Source organism: Vulpes lagopus, chromosome 6 (assembly GCF_018345385.1).
Source record: "Vulpes lagopus strain Blue_001 chromosome 6, ASM1834538v1, whole genome shotgun sequence".
NCBI lineage: Eukaryota > Metazoa > Chordata > Mammalia > Carnivora > Canidae > Vulpes > Vulpes lagopus.
In genome coordinates this window covers 19,552,983-19,571,034 of record NC_054829.1, presented here as the reverse complement: position 1 = coordinate 19,571,034, position 18,052 = coordinate 19,552,983, and the positions used below count along the sequence as shown (strand labels likewise).

Below are 18,052 nucleotides of genomic sequence, written 5' to 3'. Positions count from 1 at the left end.
TTATATGCCTGGCTCTCCCCACCCCTCAAGACAGAAGGTAAGTTCCTGGAGGGCAAGGCTTGCATTGTAGACAACTTTCTCTCTTCAGACTCTGGTAAATAGTCAACCCTTTGTATATATTTGCTTAGTAAAACTTTTGATTTCATTAATTATAAGTGGTAGATAAGCCTCTATTTTTAAACCAGATCTTCACTGTAAAGGTAAAGCAGATCCATGGTACAGATTTTAAAAGTGCAAAAGGGTAAAAATAAAAATGAAATTCTCACTCGGCTGGGAAAAGTCACTATTAGAAGTTTTCTGTATCTCTTTCCAGAAATGTCCATTGAGTCTGCATCTCAAGTACACCTTTTTTTTTTTTTCGCAAATGAAACCATACTACGCCCACTTTTCTTCAACTAGCCTTTGTGTAGTTAACTATCTATCTTGAACATTTTTTATAGTAGTGCATACAGATTTACCCCAGTGTTTATAATGTCTGCAGTCTATTGTATAGATTTTCCATAATTTATTTGACCAATTCCCTATTGATGGATATATAAGATATTGCCAAACTCTTACTGATTACAAATAATGCTTAGCAAATATTTATTTATGTTTATATTTGCATATCTGTGGGATAAACTTCTAGAGGTGTAAGTTTATTAGATATTGCTAGCTGCCTTTAAAAAATTGCACCAATTCACACTCGCCAGTAGAGTGCCCATTTCTTCACATTCTTGGTAATGCCAAAAGTTAGCAAAAGCTTCTATCTTAGGATAATAGGAGAAACTAACTCAATTTTTATCAAATTTGTATTTCTTTATGAGTAGGTTTTGATCTTTCATGCATTTATGGGCTATTTTATTTTATTTTGTATGAACTGCTTGTTTGGTCTTTTACTGATTTTCTTATTGGATTTATCCTCTCTTTAAAATAGATTTATTTTTATTTTTTTTTAAATTTATTTATGATAGTCACAGAGAGAGAGAGAGAGAGGCAGAGACACAGGCAGAGGGAGAAGCAGGCTCCATGCACCGAGAGCCCGACATGGGATTCGATCCCGGGTCTCCAGGATCGCGCCCTGGGCCAAAGGCAGGCGCCAAACCGCTGCGCCACCCAGGGATCCCCTAGAATAGATTTATAAAACAATCTTGATTTATTCATGACATGAACTCTTTGTCACATTTGTTAAAAAATTACCAAAGTTTGTTATTTATCTTTTGACTTTGATTATGACATGTTTGTCATAAAGAATTTTAACATTTTATGTAGATAAATTTTCCAGTCATTTTCTTTATACTTCTGAATTTTATGTCATTCTAGACAGGATTTTTCCATTCAAGGTTATAAACAAAATTCATTGATTTTTTTTACAAATATATATTATTAATTATATATATAACTATTTGATCCATATGGAATTTATTTTGGTACAGAGTCCTATAGAGACCCAGATTTATTTTATCCAAAGGGATAGCCAGTTGTCCCAGTTTTGTCTTTCTCTTACTCATTTGAAATGATACTTTGTCATGTATTAACCAATATTTGTTTTTCTTGTGAAAATACATGGCGATATTTAAAGGCAACCATGTCCTTTTCCAGATCTATACTACATGTAGGTTTTTCCAGGTTCCCTAGGTGAGTTCTTTGGAATTGTTCTCAAATGTAGAAACAAAGATTTTTGTTGTTTTTGTTTAAAACCAACCTTTCTATGGGATGTAAAATGGAAAAAGGGTACATTGTGAGCCCTTTGGGCAGTGAAGAGAGATTTGGTGCATTTTACATTTAAAAAAGCTTTCCTGGAAGGATGGCTATGCCTCAGTTTCTTTTTCTTTTTTTTAATAAATTAATTTTTTATTGGTGTTCAATTTACCAACATACAGAATAACACCCAATGCTCATCCCATCAAGTGCCCCCCTCAGTGCCCGTCACCCATTAATCCCCACCTCCCGCCCTCCTCCCCTTCCACCAGTTCGTTTCCCAGAGTTAGGAGTCTTTATGTTCTGTCTCCCTTTCTGATATTTCCCACACATTTCTTCTCCCTTCCTTTATATTCCCTTTCACTATTATTTATATTCCCCAAATGAATGAGAACATACACTGTTTGTCCTTCTCCGATTGACTTACTGCACTCAGCATAATACCCTCCAGTTCCATCCACGTTGAAGCAAATGGTGGGTATTTGTCGTTTCTAATGGCTGAGTAATATTCCATTGTATACATAAACCACATCTTCTTTATCCATTCATCTTTCGATGGACACCGAGGCTCCTTCCACAGTTTGGCTATTGTGGCCATTGCTGCTAGAAACATCGGGGTGCAGGTGTCCCGGTGTTTCATTGCATCTGAATCTTTGGGGTAAATCCCCAACAGTGCAATTGCTGGTCGTAGGGCAGGTCTATTTTTAATTCTTCGAGGAACCTCCACACAGTTTTCCAGAGTGGCTGCACCAGTTCACATTCCCACCAACAGTGTAAGAGGGTTCCCTTTTCTCCGCATCCTCTCCAACATTTGTTGTTTCCTGCCTTGTTAATTTTCCCCATTCTCACTGGTGTGAGGTGGTATCTCATTGTGGTTTTGATTTGTATTTCCCTGATGGCAAGTGATGCAGAGCACTTTCTCATGTGCATGTTGGCCACGTCTATGTCTTCCTCTGTGAGATTTCTCTTCATGTCTTTTGCCCATTTCATGATTGGATTGTTTGTTTCTTTGGTGTTGAGTTAAGAAGTCCTTTATAGATCTTGGAAACTAGCCCTTTATCTGATACGTCATTTGCAAATATCTTCTCCCATTCTGTAGGTTGTCTTTTAGTTTTGTTGACAGTATCCTTTGCTGTGCAAAAGCTTCTTATCTTGATGAAGTCCCAATAGTTCATTTTTGCTTTTGTTTCTTTTGCCTTCGTGGATGTATCTTGCAAGAAGTTACTGTGGCCAAGTTCAAAAAGGGTGTTTCCTGTGTTCTCCTCTAGGATTTTAATGGAATATTGTCTCACATTTAGATCTTTCATCCATTTTGAGTTTATCTTTGTGTATGGTGAAAGAGAGTGGTCTAGTTTCTTCTTCTGCATGTGGATGTCCAATTTTCCCAGCACCATTTATTGAAGAGACTGTCTTTCTTCCAATGGATAGTCTTTCCTCCTTTATCGAATATTAGTTGACCATAAAGTTCAGGGTCCACTTCTGGGTTCTCTATTCTGTTCTATTGATCTATGTGTCTGTTTTTGTGCCAGTACCACACTGTCTTGATGACCACAGCTCTGTAGTACAACCTGAAATCTGTATACCTCAGTTTCTGGGGCAGGGCTGCAGACTGCTGGGTTTCCTCTCACTCTCATCTGGTCTCACCCACAGTAGGTCAAACACACCAGTCTGCTACTTGCACACAACTCCCTATCTGCCTCCCTCCCTAGGGTGGTGCCTGAGTCCCTGTTAGTGGAGTTTGGCTCAGTGGAGAGTACTCCCTCCTCCCATACCCTTTCATTCTGAATGAAAAAGCTTTTGATCCATGCATATTGCTGTTTGCCATCATTTGTCTGCCTCAAAGCCCAGGACTTGGCTTCCTGAGACATAATTAATTTAACCCAAAATCCAAACCCTAAGAAATAAATGGATATTGTGTCTTGATCTCGGGGAAGGGATCCCTCCACCTCAGGAAACGTGTGTTTTGGTGGAAAGGGCAGGAGATGTTTCCTTTCAAATTCTGCTAAACTTTGGACCCCAGATTTCCCCTTGCAAGTATTAACTAAATACATAAGTCTAGGCAGGTTTCCCCTTTGCTGAAAAGATTCAAGGTCGATAGACAATAATTTAATTATTTGTATCCCACAGACCCATCATGGTGAACCTAAATTTTACATGTCCTGCAGGAGGTTTCAACATGGCTCTTTCATTTACAGTTAGGACAATTAAAAAAAAATAAAATTCATCTTTGTGCCATGCCACACATAGACACACAAAAAACCCCCCAAAAGTTTACTTGTAAACTTTTGCTCAGTTGTTGAAACTTTCTAATTTTCTTGTGTCTTTTGAGCCAAAAAAAAATATGAAGAAACTCCCTAGGGATTTCTCTAGCACTTTTCATCAGATGCTGTCAAAGCCCTTCACACTCACTATCTAATTAAGACTCTGAATACCTCAGCGAGAGAGGGAAGCATCCACACCATAAACCTGACGAACAGAAGTTAGATCCCCTGAAAACGTAACTAAATAAAACAGCTCTGTGTACATGATGAGAATGCACTGCAATCAAAGTATTGAAAAGTTTGCATTTTGTCCACCTGCAAACTCCATAGTGTCTCCTACAGCGTCCAGATCATTCTGCTGAGACTTCTGTGTTGCTGGAACATTTGGAGCAAGTTGGTAGAGTTTCAGAGAAATTTCTCAGGCAGTAAGTATATCATAAAGGGAATTGGAGAGCAAAGAAACACAAAGGAAGAACTTCAGGAGCATGCTGTTTGAGTGAGGCAGCTCCCAGCAGGTAACCAGGAGGGGACCATGGAGAGTTCCTATCAGGACTGGTTCTCTGGAGGCTGGGGAAGGTTCAGGACGGGTGTTGTGTGTGGGAGACTCCAGAATCTGTAATGATGTCAAGATTCTTCGTTGCAGAAACCAACTCCAGTTAGTGGAAGCAAAAGGGACATTTATTTTTTAAAGATTTTGTTTATTTATTCATGAGAGACACAGAGAGAGAGACAGAGACACAGGCAGAGGGAGAAGCAGGCTCCCTGCAGGAGCCTGATGTAGGGATTTGATCTCAGGACTCCAGGGTCACACCCTGAGCCAAAGGCAGAGCTCAACCACTGAGCCACCCAGAAGCCCCAAAAGGGATGTTTATTGGATGGGTATGAGCATCTCTCAGATTCAAATTTGTGGGGAGGGGAAGGATTTAGGCTGGAATCAGCCCCAAATTGGAAACTTAGAAGAAGGAATTAATTTGATGGACAAATGGTTAATTTCACTGGGCTCTAGGCCACAGGGGCTGTCCATAGTTAAGTGGTACCTGGCCCTGAGGTAATGAGGGCAAGGGATTAGTAGCCCTGTCTGTGAAAGCCTGATGGAGGAGGTAGGGGTGTAGCTCTGGGTTGGTTGGTTTGCATTTGAAATGCACACTTAAGGGAGAAAAGTTTACTGTGCTAGGAATTGGCTGGCTCTGGAAGGGGCAGCTTCCCCGGGGTCACATCCTTCCCAATATCAAAACATCACAATGTAAAAAACAGAAATATAGTTGCTACAGGAAGCAGAATTAGAACTAGAAATTCAAGGTCCTCGCTGTCTATAAACTGGTAACATCACAGCAGTTAGGATAGCAACCAGAATTGCTCTTATTATTATCTACACCAATGCTCTTTCCATTCCTAAACCGGACAATAACAAGGCAGAGAGAAAAATAATCTTATTTAAGACTGCAGTGCTGGTCTTAGGTAGAGGGTTCTGCTTCTCTAGTGCTTTGCTCTGAGCAGGAAAGTCTTTTGCAAACAATGCCTTGTTCAGCCCCACGGCAGCATCATAAAATTAAGTGTAGTGTCCTTTCCACTCAATGAGATGGAAAACAGAGGGGCCCATGGCAATCCACATGATTCTGCCAAGGTCATACACTAAGCATGAGTGCCTGAGGTGGAAACAAGGCCTTGGGAGTCTTATAACATGTTCCTGAATATGGAAACGTGGATTTAGTATTGCATATTAGACCTGACAACTGAAGTTCTTAAAAATCAGTGCAATGTAAATCTGAAGAAAGGGGCTCATATTTGTCAGTTTACACACTGATGCGACCCTCATGTAGCCTTTCTGCCCCAGTATCTACCTGTAACCCTTGGTCAGTGTCATAGGATGAGGGTCTGTAAATACTCAGCACCTTTACACATCCTAGCCCATCAGGAGGTTAATGGGTGCATGGAATGGCACATTTAATGAGACTGATATTTCTTGTGTCCTGGATGCCCTTGCTGCCTCTTCTGGTGCTGTGGCTAACCCCAGCTGGCACCCTCAATAGAATATTTCAGCGGCCCAAGAAGTAACTAGGTTAATAACTGAAAATTTGCTCCTGTTTTCCCCACACAGCCAAAGTGCTCAATAAACTTCACATACAGAAATCCTTTAACCTATTCCAAAAACTCAGTCAACAGAAGCAAATAGAAGCCTTTAGACAGAGCCCAGCATGAAGCAGTAAATTGTATTCCCCATATCTAGAGATTTAGCAGGTGTGAAACATAGTATGTGGGAACTGGATGACGCATATCAGGAGACTGGCTTTTGACAAGAGACATAAGTGGTGTGTATTCTCGGAGAGGCAATAGAAGCTGTCTAATTCGGATCCAGCTAGGGCTATGGACTTTCTCTGTTTATTGGTGAATCATCATCACCATCTTTAAGACTATCTCACACCCAGAAGTCATCTGAACTCCGTGCTGGTCACTGAACAAAGAGTCTGGGTCCCAATTTTGTGGGATAGTATTGTCTTAGCTTTGCTATACTGACACCAATAGATTTAAAAATATATCAGGCAGAAAAACTTGCACTAGCATAAGCAATTGCAGGAATACAAATTTAAGATCAAAGGAATTGAGTGGTGGAGAACGAGGACAGAATCCTGAAATTCCACTTTCAGACTAGAGGTATACAAAGCACCAAACGTGAGGAATGAACAGACACTGAAACCCACAACTGATGACCGAGTGTTGCCATATATTCAGAACAGTGGCATCAAAATACCTGGATAACTGACTTGCCTGGATTTTATTCTAGTGTCTCACTTTGAAAATCAGTTTTTCAAAGAAGATTGTTTCAGGATCTCTTCAAATGCTGGAAAGAAGAAATGAATAAGACTAACATTCACAAATTGGTGGTATAAGGCAACATCCTCATGTGTCTGATAGGGAATATATGGGCTATAAGTATTTAGGGGAAGAGGTGACAGGTGGATGTTCTAGGCTCAGGAGTGACAGGACAGTAGGGTGTTTGTAAATTGGAGTCCAATTTTCAGATTAACAATGTTTATATCAGTGCAAATAATAAAGTCACATATGTCCAGTTCTGTTCCCTGCACAAAGGTATTATTGTCTTCACTAGTGAAAGGAAAGTGGAAAGGCCAGAGGTGGTGGCATCTACATGCACTTTGCCCAGGTGGAGTGGCCTGCCATGGTGGATATTCAGTAATATCCGGTAGAGGAGGATGGAGAATATGGGGAAATGAGCATGGCACAAGCATAGACATGTTCCATGATGGATCCTCTGCTGGTACCAGGATGGAAGTGATCTAGTTGCCTCTCTGCCAGAGTGGTCTACACACATCACACATCTTACACACCATAGACTTTAAGTGTCTGGGTTTCAGTCCTAAGCAAGAACAGCTGAGTGGAGAGAGGGGACTCTTATGGACATTTGTAATTTTTCTGGTGGTCCATATTCTAAGCCTTTCACTGCCTAGTATACCTGAAGGAAGTTCACATAAGGCTATGGTGTGTCATAGATACTACTACCCCCACCCCAGGTTCTCCTCCTTCCTATACCTGCACAAGCTAATATGGACAAATGACTTGGGCTACACCAATGGGGGGCTATCTCCCATAATGTAGACTCTTGGAGGGAGTGTTGTAAAGATGTCAGAACAGTAGAAGTCACTCTTTATGGCAAAAAAAGCAGACAAATTGTTCTCCCTGCCAGACCCAGAGTTCAGTATTTTCCTCCTACTTTCCAAGTCCACTTCTTGAGTCTCCTCTTGAGCCTGAGAGATGCTGATATCCTTCTAATAAATGTCCTTTTTGCTTCCACTAGCCAGAGTTGGTTTCTGATACTTGCAGCTAAGAATCCTGACAGCATTACATTCTGGAGTCTTCCATACATACCCTTCCTGAAACTTCCCCAGCCTCTCAAGAACCACTCCTGAGAGTAGCTCTCCATGCCCTGGCTCAAACTTACCAATCTTACACTCATTTACCCTCATTTGTCTGTTTCTCCCTGTGGAAACCAGGATAAAGGCTCTTGTCCATGTCTCCCTCAATCCCTACGTCTTGATCAATTCCCCTGCTTTCTTGTGTAGACCCTTCATGGAGTAGCATGGTCCCTTTTCTCAGGGATCAGTGAGTATAACAAATTATCTTTTATTGTCAGTAGTCTCCTGATATGATGGGCTTGTCAACAGATAATACTAAAACCTAATTGTCAAATACTTCCCCTGTTCTAAAGTTGAATCCAGATAAGGTTAAGGTCTGGAAAGATCTAAATGTATAAATGTAAATGTGGTTGTGGCCAAATAGTATTGAACAGATTAAAAAAGTCATTAAAAAATTGGGGAAGTGGGAACCTGATAATGTTGGGCATTCATTTAGCATATGAGAGTGAATATACAAACAGACAAGGGCCAGACCATATGTGACAATAGAACTCTGATCCACAACCTCTGCAGCAATTGGCTCAGAAGAGTCAGAACTTGGTCAATGACTGCTAGCTTTCCTAATTTTTACCCCTGCCCCAATTCAGAGCAATGAGAGAAAGACAAATATGTTCCCCAAATCAATCATGTAGAGTGCCCCAGCTCTAGTTAGTGGATCCTCAGCTTCCCAATGCTGACAGCCTCCAGAAAGGGCATATCTTAAGCCTTCTTTTCCTCTTCTCTCTTGTCTTTGAATCTCCATTAAATCCAACTGATGGTGGCTGACTCCCTTGTTAGAGCATGTGTATATATTTGATATGTATACATACCTATTATATATAAACATATCTATACACACACACATATATGACTTATTGTCAGGAATCAACTCATGTGACTATGGAGTCTGACAAGTCCTAAGATCTGAATGCAGCAAACTGGAGACCCAGGAGAGCCAACAGATCTCCAGTTTATTTATTTGACAGAGAGAGACAGAGAGAGACAGAGAGAGAGAGAGAGAATGAGTGAGCATGAGTGCAAAAGCAAGGGGGAGCAGCAGGGAGAGGGAGAAGCAGACTCTCTGCCAAGCAGGGAGCCTGATGTGGGGCTGGATCCCAAGACCCCAGGATCATGACCTGAGCTAAAGGCAGATGCTTAACTAACTGAGCCACCCAGATGCCCCCCATAGCTGTATTTTTGAAAAGCATCTCCAGGTGATTTTATGTGTAGCTCAGATTAAGAACCACTGTCAGATCAACAGATCAAACCAAACTACCTCCGTCTACACAAAGGTCCTTTAAATGTGAATCTACTTTCCTTGCTTCTCAAACTCCTTGATAACAACAAGGATACTTGTTAATTCCTATGTTCTATTGATTTTGTCTCTGAATCGTCAACACTCTAAGGGAGGGACCTGAGGTGTTGAATGTAAATTGAGTACTCGAAACTGTTCTGATGTCAGGGATGGTGGGAATCTGCAGCAGAATATCTTGCAGCAGGGAATCCCTGGGTGGCTCGGTGGTTTAGCGCCTGCCTTTGGCCCAGGGCACGATCCTGGGGTCCTGGTATCGAGTCCCACATTGGGCTCCTGGCATGGAGCCTGCTTCTCCCTCTGCCTGTGTCTCTGCCTCTCTCTCTCTCTCTCTCTCTCATAAATAAATAAATCTTTAAAAAAAAAGAATATCTTGCAGCATCTCAAGTGTCGATGTGCAATGAATCACTTGGATGATATTGTTTATTTGCAGATTCTGACTGAGGAGATGGGCATGGGGGCACTGAGAGACTAGAGATTTAACAAAGTCCCACTGCCATTGGTTCTGCAGCTTGGCCATCAGTATTTTAGAAAAGCTCCTCACGTGAAAGCAGTGTGCTGCCAAGGTGGCAAACTACTGTTGACCAGCTTTATCGCTTTGGTCTACCTTTACTTTCCCACAGATCTGGATCACTCTTCTGTATCATCCTCATTAAACCACACCCTACAATTTCTGCAAGCTCTGCTCACAAGATGACTTCCTTTTCCAAGATACCTTCCTTCCCTAAGCAACTCAGCTTACAATAATCTTCCTTTGGTTTACTATAGCACAGAAGTGTACAATTTACACTACAGTATCGCCTGATTATTTACAGACCGCTTTCAAGTTATGAATGTATCCAAGTGTACCTGAAACTTTACTGTAGGGCTTTGCAGGTAGTGATTTAATCTTCCTAGGCACTGTCTACATATACCTCTTCCACTTCAGTGTCTTGAACACTGTCACAAAAATTATCCAAAACTTGGAAATAAGCACAAGGTATCACTGTATGCTTAAGCTCAGCCCTGGGCCTGATTTTTCTATCGATTGATCTATTTTACAACTCTAGAAAGGGCATAGGTAACCTGTCAATTTTTGTCCAGCGGAGATGCAAATAATGCCCATTTATTGGAAGTGATAACCTCTGAGGTCGTAGGTTATTGCCCCCGTAAGACATCCGTCAATTTTGCATGTGACCCAGCAACCTTAACATTCATTTATGAAATTGGCTATATATATCTCACTTGTTCCCTCATTAATTAATGAGTTGAATAAAATCTTTGACATATATGATTTTGAATGAGAGTCATGATTTTACCTTTTTGAAAACTTCTTTAAAATGCTGAAATGCTTACATGGGAGTTTAATCAATGCATGATGAAATTAATTCGATTGAAGCGGCAAGTCATAAAATTTCATATCTGAGGAGACAATACTTTTTGCAAGTGTAAAATGGAATAATCTATATATCAAATAACACATGAGAAACTCTAAGTAGCAATAATTTCAAATAGGAACAGGCCATACTGATCTGCACACTCTCAGTCATGGAGGACAGCCGTTCAGCATGCAGTTTTCAGCTGATTTTCCCCTTCCTGTACATTTAATCAATGCAAATAAAAGTTGAAGACAGTGAAGCAATAGTGGGAGGAACCACAGCCATGAAATCACACACATAGTTCATACCTTGGCTCTGCCCTTCTTAGGTATTCCCTGTAAATAGGGGTTAATAAGTCCCTATGAGGAGCGTCAAGTGCATAATGGGTGCTAATCAATGCTGGCTCTGTTCCTCATAGGCATCGTAGAGGCTGAGAGAGGTGGATAACTGCAGCCTAGTTTGGAAAACTGAGTTTGGAGAAAGAGTTAAAATGACTTAATACTGTTTATATAGGGCCATAAAAATACCATCTGCTGGCTCTACCCAGTTAGGCTATTACCAAGCTGACATACACTAATGCTGTCCTGATAGGGAAGGAATGGCCAAGGTTTTGCTGTTTCTATCATTGTTCGACGAGCTGCCATCTCGGGACCAGTCTCCACTTTACCCATCACATAACCCGGTTGTTCAACATTTAAAGATTTATTTTGGGCCTTAAATATTTATACTCTCCTCCAACCTTTTATTGCTATAGTTACTGCTACAGGAAAAACAAGACTCGGGAGGTTCCTGCGTGGCATGTCAGCAGTTCTAGACTTCGCTATTAGATTGGGGTGTTTTAATGTTCAATTAGACTCAGATGGCTGAATTAATATTAAACTCTCATTTTGCATGATGAGGGTAGATGTGTCTGTGATAAAAGAGTAAAAGTCTATTCCTCTTTATACCCAGCAAGCAGCAAGGAAAAGACCACTTATTCTGCAGTACACAATGCTGAGCTAAGAGTGAATAGAGACAGATCCTAGACCTTAGTGGGGGTTTGCCTCCAAGAAAGCACACAGCTGAAGGTTGTCCCAGTGGTAGATGGGAACTCAGTGATTGCTCCTGCCGCTGCTCACAACACCTGTGTTTGTATCCTCAGTACCCATTAGGCATAATGATGGGCTGACTCCACATCCCTGGGACATTTGGCCTCATCTGGATGATTAAAGAGAATGAAATATATATCCCAGACACCTGCCAACTTGCAATAATAATAGCCTGTATTTACATAATGTTTTTCTCTAAGAATCTCAAAGCCCCTTGTCTTTGAAAATCTATTTTTTTTTTTGGTAGAGAGGGAGAGATAATCTTATTTCCATTTTGCACAGTCTTAGAGCCGTGGTAAGGACCTAAATATCTGGTCATTTGGGCAACCATTTGGTATGCCAAACATTGCTGCACATGAAAATCACCTGGAGATCTTTTTTTTTTTTTTTTTAGTAGGTTCCATGCTCAGTGTGGAGCCCAATGCAAGACTTCAACTCACAACTCTGAGATCAAGACCTGAGCTGAGACAAGAGCTGGATGCTTAACCAACTGAACCCCCAGTTACCCCATCTCTTGGAGATTTTTAACAACTGTGGATAACTGACTCACATGCCCAGACATTCCCATTCAATTATTCTGGGAGATGAGCTGGGCATCAGGATTTTTAAAAGTTTCCTGGACACGAGGATTTTAAAAAAACCTCTCTGGTTATTGGAATGTGCAGAGAACCTTGGGGACCCCATGGATAGGTGTTTGTTCTGTGAAGTGTTAACAGTAGAAAGCATTTCAAATAGTGGAACTGTTAGAATAATTCTTCCCCACTGACTTTTCCTTCCTTATTGGTGTTTTTCACTACTGACAAACCCTGCTAATAAGGAGGAGAGCTGTTTGAAATATAGCCCAATGCAAGAATTCTTGGGATGACCCTACCCTGTCTCCAACCAATATTAGGTTACCTCAGATCATTCCTGCAGGAATTACATTTTGGTGGAGTATTCAGAGAGAAGACAAATCAACATATAACTGTAGTTTGAAAAGAGGACAACAACAAATTTATCCCTTGGGAACTCTATATATGTCTTTGACTTTGTAGAAACTTTGGGGGATATTGTTTTCCCATCAATGAACTGGATTTTTAAGGAGGGAGAGTACTGAGGGACTTTTAATCAGAGTGGGGAAAGGCTTCCAGAAATCATGAATGAGTATAGCAGGGACCTGTGGTGGTGAGGCTGGGAAGTATTTATCCTAAATCTTACTTGCCATTCCTTCACTGTCACAAAGATGCTCAGGTTGTACTGAAGGTTGGAAAAGCCAAGTATATACTGGGTGGCCAATATATCCTGGGTCCCTGCATCACTGCCCGTGACTCAGCCATAACTTCTGGTGTGGAACTCATTTCGCTTAAAGATGAACCAACCTAATGTTGCCATTTGGAGGGTTGTTTTGTGGAAGTGGCTGTTGCCTGAGAGGGAAGTGAAAATTTTCAGATGCTGAGCTGCTACCCCATTTGGCAGAAAAGAAGAGGGTACAGGAGTAAAAGAAATGCAGAACAACTATGAAACATGAGAAATACAGAGACCACGGGAAGAGGGGAGACAATCAGAGAGAAGGCAATAAGACTTTACTGACTTAACAGCGAATTTATTTTCTTTAGTGGTTAGGGCACTAAAGATAGAAGTCATGTCCTCCACTGCCACTAATAGAGAGTAAATGAAGTGATGCGAAAATGTATTAAGGAAGCCTGGATTTCTTTCCGCTAACTGGTTCTATAGGTCCCTGGAAGGTTCTAGATTCTCAAAGCTATTTGACTATGTCTCTTGTGAGCAGTCACTTTCTTCCTATAGTCCTTCCGGTGCCTTTACTTTTTAGGATAGTTTCAGTTTATTTCTGGAGGCACAAGAACATCCATAGATATTTAGGATATTTGAGTAGTTCTCAACAGGCATTAGGTGAGTTAACGGGAGGGTGCATTAGTTTCCCAAGGCTGCCATAACCTGGGTGGGTTAAACACAGAAATTTATTCTCTCACAGTTCTGGAGGCTAGTAGTCTGAAATTAAGGTGCCAATAGAGCCATACTCCCCCTGAAGACTCTAGGAAAAAAATCTTTCCTTGCCCCTGCCTAGTTACTGGTGGTTCCTGGGAATCTTGCCATTCCTTCGTATATAGATGATCACTTGTGTCTGACTCCTTCATCACATCTTTCTTCCTTGTGTGTTTCCTCATGTCTTCTCTTCTTCCTATAAGGACACCGGTCCTTCGACTTAAGGTCCAGCCTAAATTCAGAATGATTTCATCTTGAGATTCTTGACTGATTTAGTCTGCAAAGACGAGATCATGTTCAGAGGTTCCAAATGAACACAAATTTTGGGGGAACACTATTCAGCCACTATAAAAGAGTGTGAGAGAAACACAAGACAGAAAAAAAATTGATGGACAGATTGAGAACAGGGCTTAGACCAGTAATTCTTACTTAACATGGGTTGTTCATTAGCAACCTGGGTGAGAATGGGAGCCTTTACATGATCTCCATCCTGGCCTCATCCTGCATATTCTGAGTAACTCAATCTAGAGTGGAGCCTGATATATATATATATATATATGATAAACTTGTTTATTTCTCTGAATTTAGTTGGCTGCATGCTGTTCCCTGCAAAGATGGGATAAGTACATGATGTCCTTGAGGCCTGGTCGAGTATTGTCCACAGATGGTACTGCCCATCAGAGGTCCAAGAGAAATCTCCTAACCTGGGCCAGATACTTGGGTTTCAAATAGTCGCCCAGCTCCTCCTTACAGACCCAGACATGATGGTTCTTCTTGCTGGCCCGAGAGAAGTCTCCAGTTAATAGCAGGGCTTTGAAGAAGAATACTTTGGCACCAAGGCTGCTCTCTGTCCGCACTGCCTGAGGGAACTTGAACTTGTTGTGGCCACAGGGGGTATTTCCCAGGAACTTGGCTTCCAGGTTGTTCTCTGAGAGTGTGGCCAGGGTTCGCTCTGCTGTTTCTCGGAGGGTCTCCCCGGCTGCCACTCTGCCTGGGTATCTATCTATCTATCTATCTATCTATCTATCATCTATATCTATCTCACTTAGGGGCTGGGCACATAAAGTATATAGATGAAGAGGGTTGGTCTAAAGTAAAAGACTGGGGAATCTGAAGGATGGGGGCTTCCAGGCAGAATTGTAAAACATTCAGATTCGATTTGGCAATGTCTCCCAAACAAAATGGGTTTGCAGGCCTTGAAAGGCTGCCAATTTCAGATGGCAGGTACAAATTCTTTTAAATTCTTCTACTGTAGCTTAGATCTATGGAAATGGTAACTTAGCCCCAAAATGTGAATGGTTAATAGTGACACAGAATATTTGGGATAAATCCTGACCTTAAAAATCCAGAGTTGTTTTCCTAAGAGGAATGTTCCTGCCCAGGAACCAGGTCCTGTTCCCAAGCCTCTTGTACTCTATTTTACATGTCCTAGACTTTGGAGTGGTTCTGCTACTTCTAGGGTTCTGTTATGGATCCACTTGACAATGATTCAGGATACTTTTCTGATGTTCAAGTGTTTGTCTCTAAAAGATTTAACTCACTCCCCAGTATTCTTTTGTGGTGGTGAAATCTGGATCTGTGCCCAGCCTTGTCACTCAGTAGTTACATGACCTTCATTACGTATCCAAGGTTACTTCTCTTTGTTTTACAGATAAATTTATTAATATTGACCTTACCAAATTATTTTTAGGATTAGATTATTACAAGGTCTAAAAAAATGTTAGTTCTTTGTCTCTTGTTCATTTCAAATGATGACTCTTTTTTTTTAAACACTATCAGTTATTGGGCAACATGTACTACTGTTGTTTATCTTTTGAATAACAATGAAATGATGATAGTTCTAATAGCTGACTTGTCTTTTACAAATATTTTATTATTTATTTACTTAAGTTTTGTTAGTTGCCATATAGTGCAATATTGGTTTCTGGAGTAGAATTCAGTAATTCATTGCTTACTTACTTCACCCAGTGCTCATCAAAAGTGTACTTCTTAATATCTATCACCCATCCCTCCATTAACCCTCAGTTTGTTCTCTGCCATTAAGAGTAGCATATGGCTTCTTCTCTCCTGTTTTTCTAATAGCTGACATTTTCTAAGTACTTTATACATGTTGAAAACTTCAAAGAGTTCTGTACACACAATTTCACAATTCTGTTTCCTCATTTGTAAAGAGGGATAAATATATATTATATAATATACAAAATATATATATTTATATATATAAATTATGCACATACACATATATAAATTATATGTATTGTTTATCCCTCCTTACAAATGAGGAAATTGCTGCTCAGAAATTCACCTGAAGGCACACAGCAAAATAATGCAAAAACTGTATTATTATTCACTATCCAGTTCTCCCAACTCATTTGTGAACTATGTGAGGACAGAGGCCTGTGTCAGGTGGGACCAATGTCTTGCCCATGGACATCTTTCAGAAAGTTCTTGTAAACACTGGGGACAATCTTGTTTTCTAAAGGCCCAAATCTAGATCATTCAGAGTCCTCAAGGGTGGTCTTTGTATTGACACATGTAGTACCAATATTCTCATCTTATAGGGTAAATCATCAATAGTGACAGCTAATTAAAAAACAAACAAGAGCCTTGCATTAATGTTTTTTTTTCAAGGTTAATAAAATTTTTATTTAAGATATTTGACATGTGATTCCTTCGGCCACCAAATCACCATAGTTCCACCAAAGCCAGAGTGATGATCTTCAAAATAGCACTTTTAAAACAAACTTTTGTTCAATCCACAGCCGTCACTGTCCAGAGGTCTTCTTGGATCTCCACTTGAATATGGACATACTTCAAAAACTCCCCACTGTAATCTTTGAGGTCCAATTTCTTTAGAGCCCCATTTAGGGTCTAAACAGATAAATGATCTTCCTGGTTCTCAAACATCCTCTAAACATCAATGAGTTCAAATCGTATTCACCCCTAAACTATCACACCCTAGAACTGTACAGATTGTTGGGATACGCCAATACCTTTAAGTCCAGACACTGTTTTCAAGTGAAAAGCCTTAATATTCATATTCCTATCTCTTCCTTTTCAGACCATTCTATCCTCTGTCCCATGTTTTTGGATTTTGATGCTCTCTTTTTAGACGAAGCAGCTTCTTCAGTATATTCCTCTTGTCCTAAATACAGATTCATTTTCTTTGGTATTTCAGAACTTACTATGAATTCATTATTGTCCACCAATTTGATATCACACCCATCATAATTTTCAAGAGTTGTTGCAGCCTCTTCCACTGTTTCTGACTCTTCAATAGGAGAGAGAGATCCATCATCATACAAGTATTTGTATCTACGACTGTCAAAATCTTCCCTTTCTAAATCTTCACCAACATTCGTTTCAAGGATTCCTTGAGATAGTATTCATACTTCGATTTTTCAAGGTAGTTGAAAAATCCTCTTGCCACCGCTTGCTCAAAGCTTAAAATCTTTCTCCATGGTAATGGCTTTTTTACATTCTCAGATTCTAAAAATGGGAACCCAGATCCTTTGTCTTTAACTTGTTTCTTATTTATTTGGGAGCGTCTAGTGTTTTTTCTTCCTTCTGGTCTTCTCCTTGGTATTTCTTTTGGCTTATATTTCCTCTTTTTACGTTTCTTTTTTTTGAATCTTTCAAAAATAGCTTTTAAAGTCAGTGGTCTTGGTTCAAAAGAGGAGTCACTAGATGAATCCCTTGCTTCAACACCTCCAGATGAACGAACAAACTTTCTAATAGGGTTTCTTTGTCCCTGTTTTGGTGAGTAAGGGATACACTGAGTCTTAAATAAGCTGCTACCAGAAGAATTATCACTTTCATTGTCAATTTCTACAGCTGAATTAGATGCCATTACAGGTTGAGAAAATTCATTACTTATTTTCCCCCAAGTCCTTTCCAAATTGTGTTCACCACTTGTTTGCTTCAGAGTTCTCAGCAACCACGCGGAAGGAAAGCTGCATTAATGTTTTGTAGAGAAATTGTAATATTTGCCTCATTATTTCAAATACATTTTTAGGCTATGGAAATAATTAGTCCAAGAGAATCTACAGATCCATAAGGTTGACAAACAGTTAAAAAGAGGGTAAGAGCAAAGGGGCACCACCTTTTGGTGGATAAAGTAAATCAGTTTTTTTTTCTTGGCATAAAGTTTCATAACCTAGGTGTTGATTATTAAAGTAACATACTATGTCTTTATAGTCATATATAATAAAATACCCAGATTGTCCCTGGAACATGGCAGGAGCTCAACAAAGAGATCTGTATCTCTGAATTGATTAAAAAAAAAAAACTCATCTTGGATAATGTTTAAAATACCTCTTAAAATAAATATATGCTTACAATCAACCAAGATATTGGGGCAAGGGCCCCAAATAGGAAACAAGTAGTAGTAAATAAACCCAATTGTATAACAATTGGAAATACTGAAAGACTTGGGGAAATAAGTAACCTAGATAATTTTGGA

The 18,052-nt window shown here is 40.1% G+C and overlaps 1 pseudogene; it reads right to left on the bottom strand.

Moving 5' to 3' along the window:
* Positions 1-16,279: 16,279 nt before the first annotated feature.
* LOC121492502 lies at positions 16,280-17,440 on the bottom strand (annotated as a pseudogene).
* Positions 17,441-18,052: the final 612 nt, after the last annotated feature.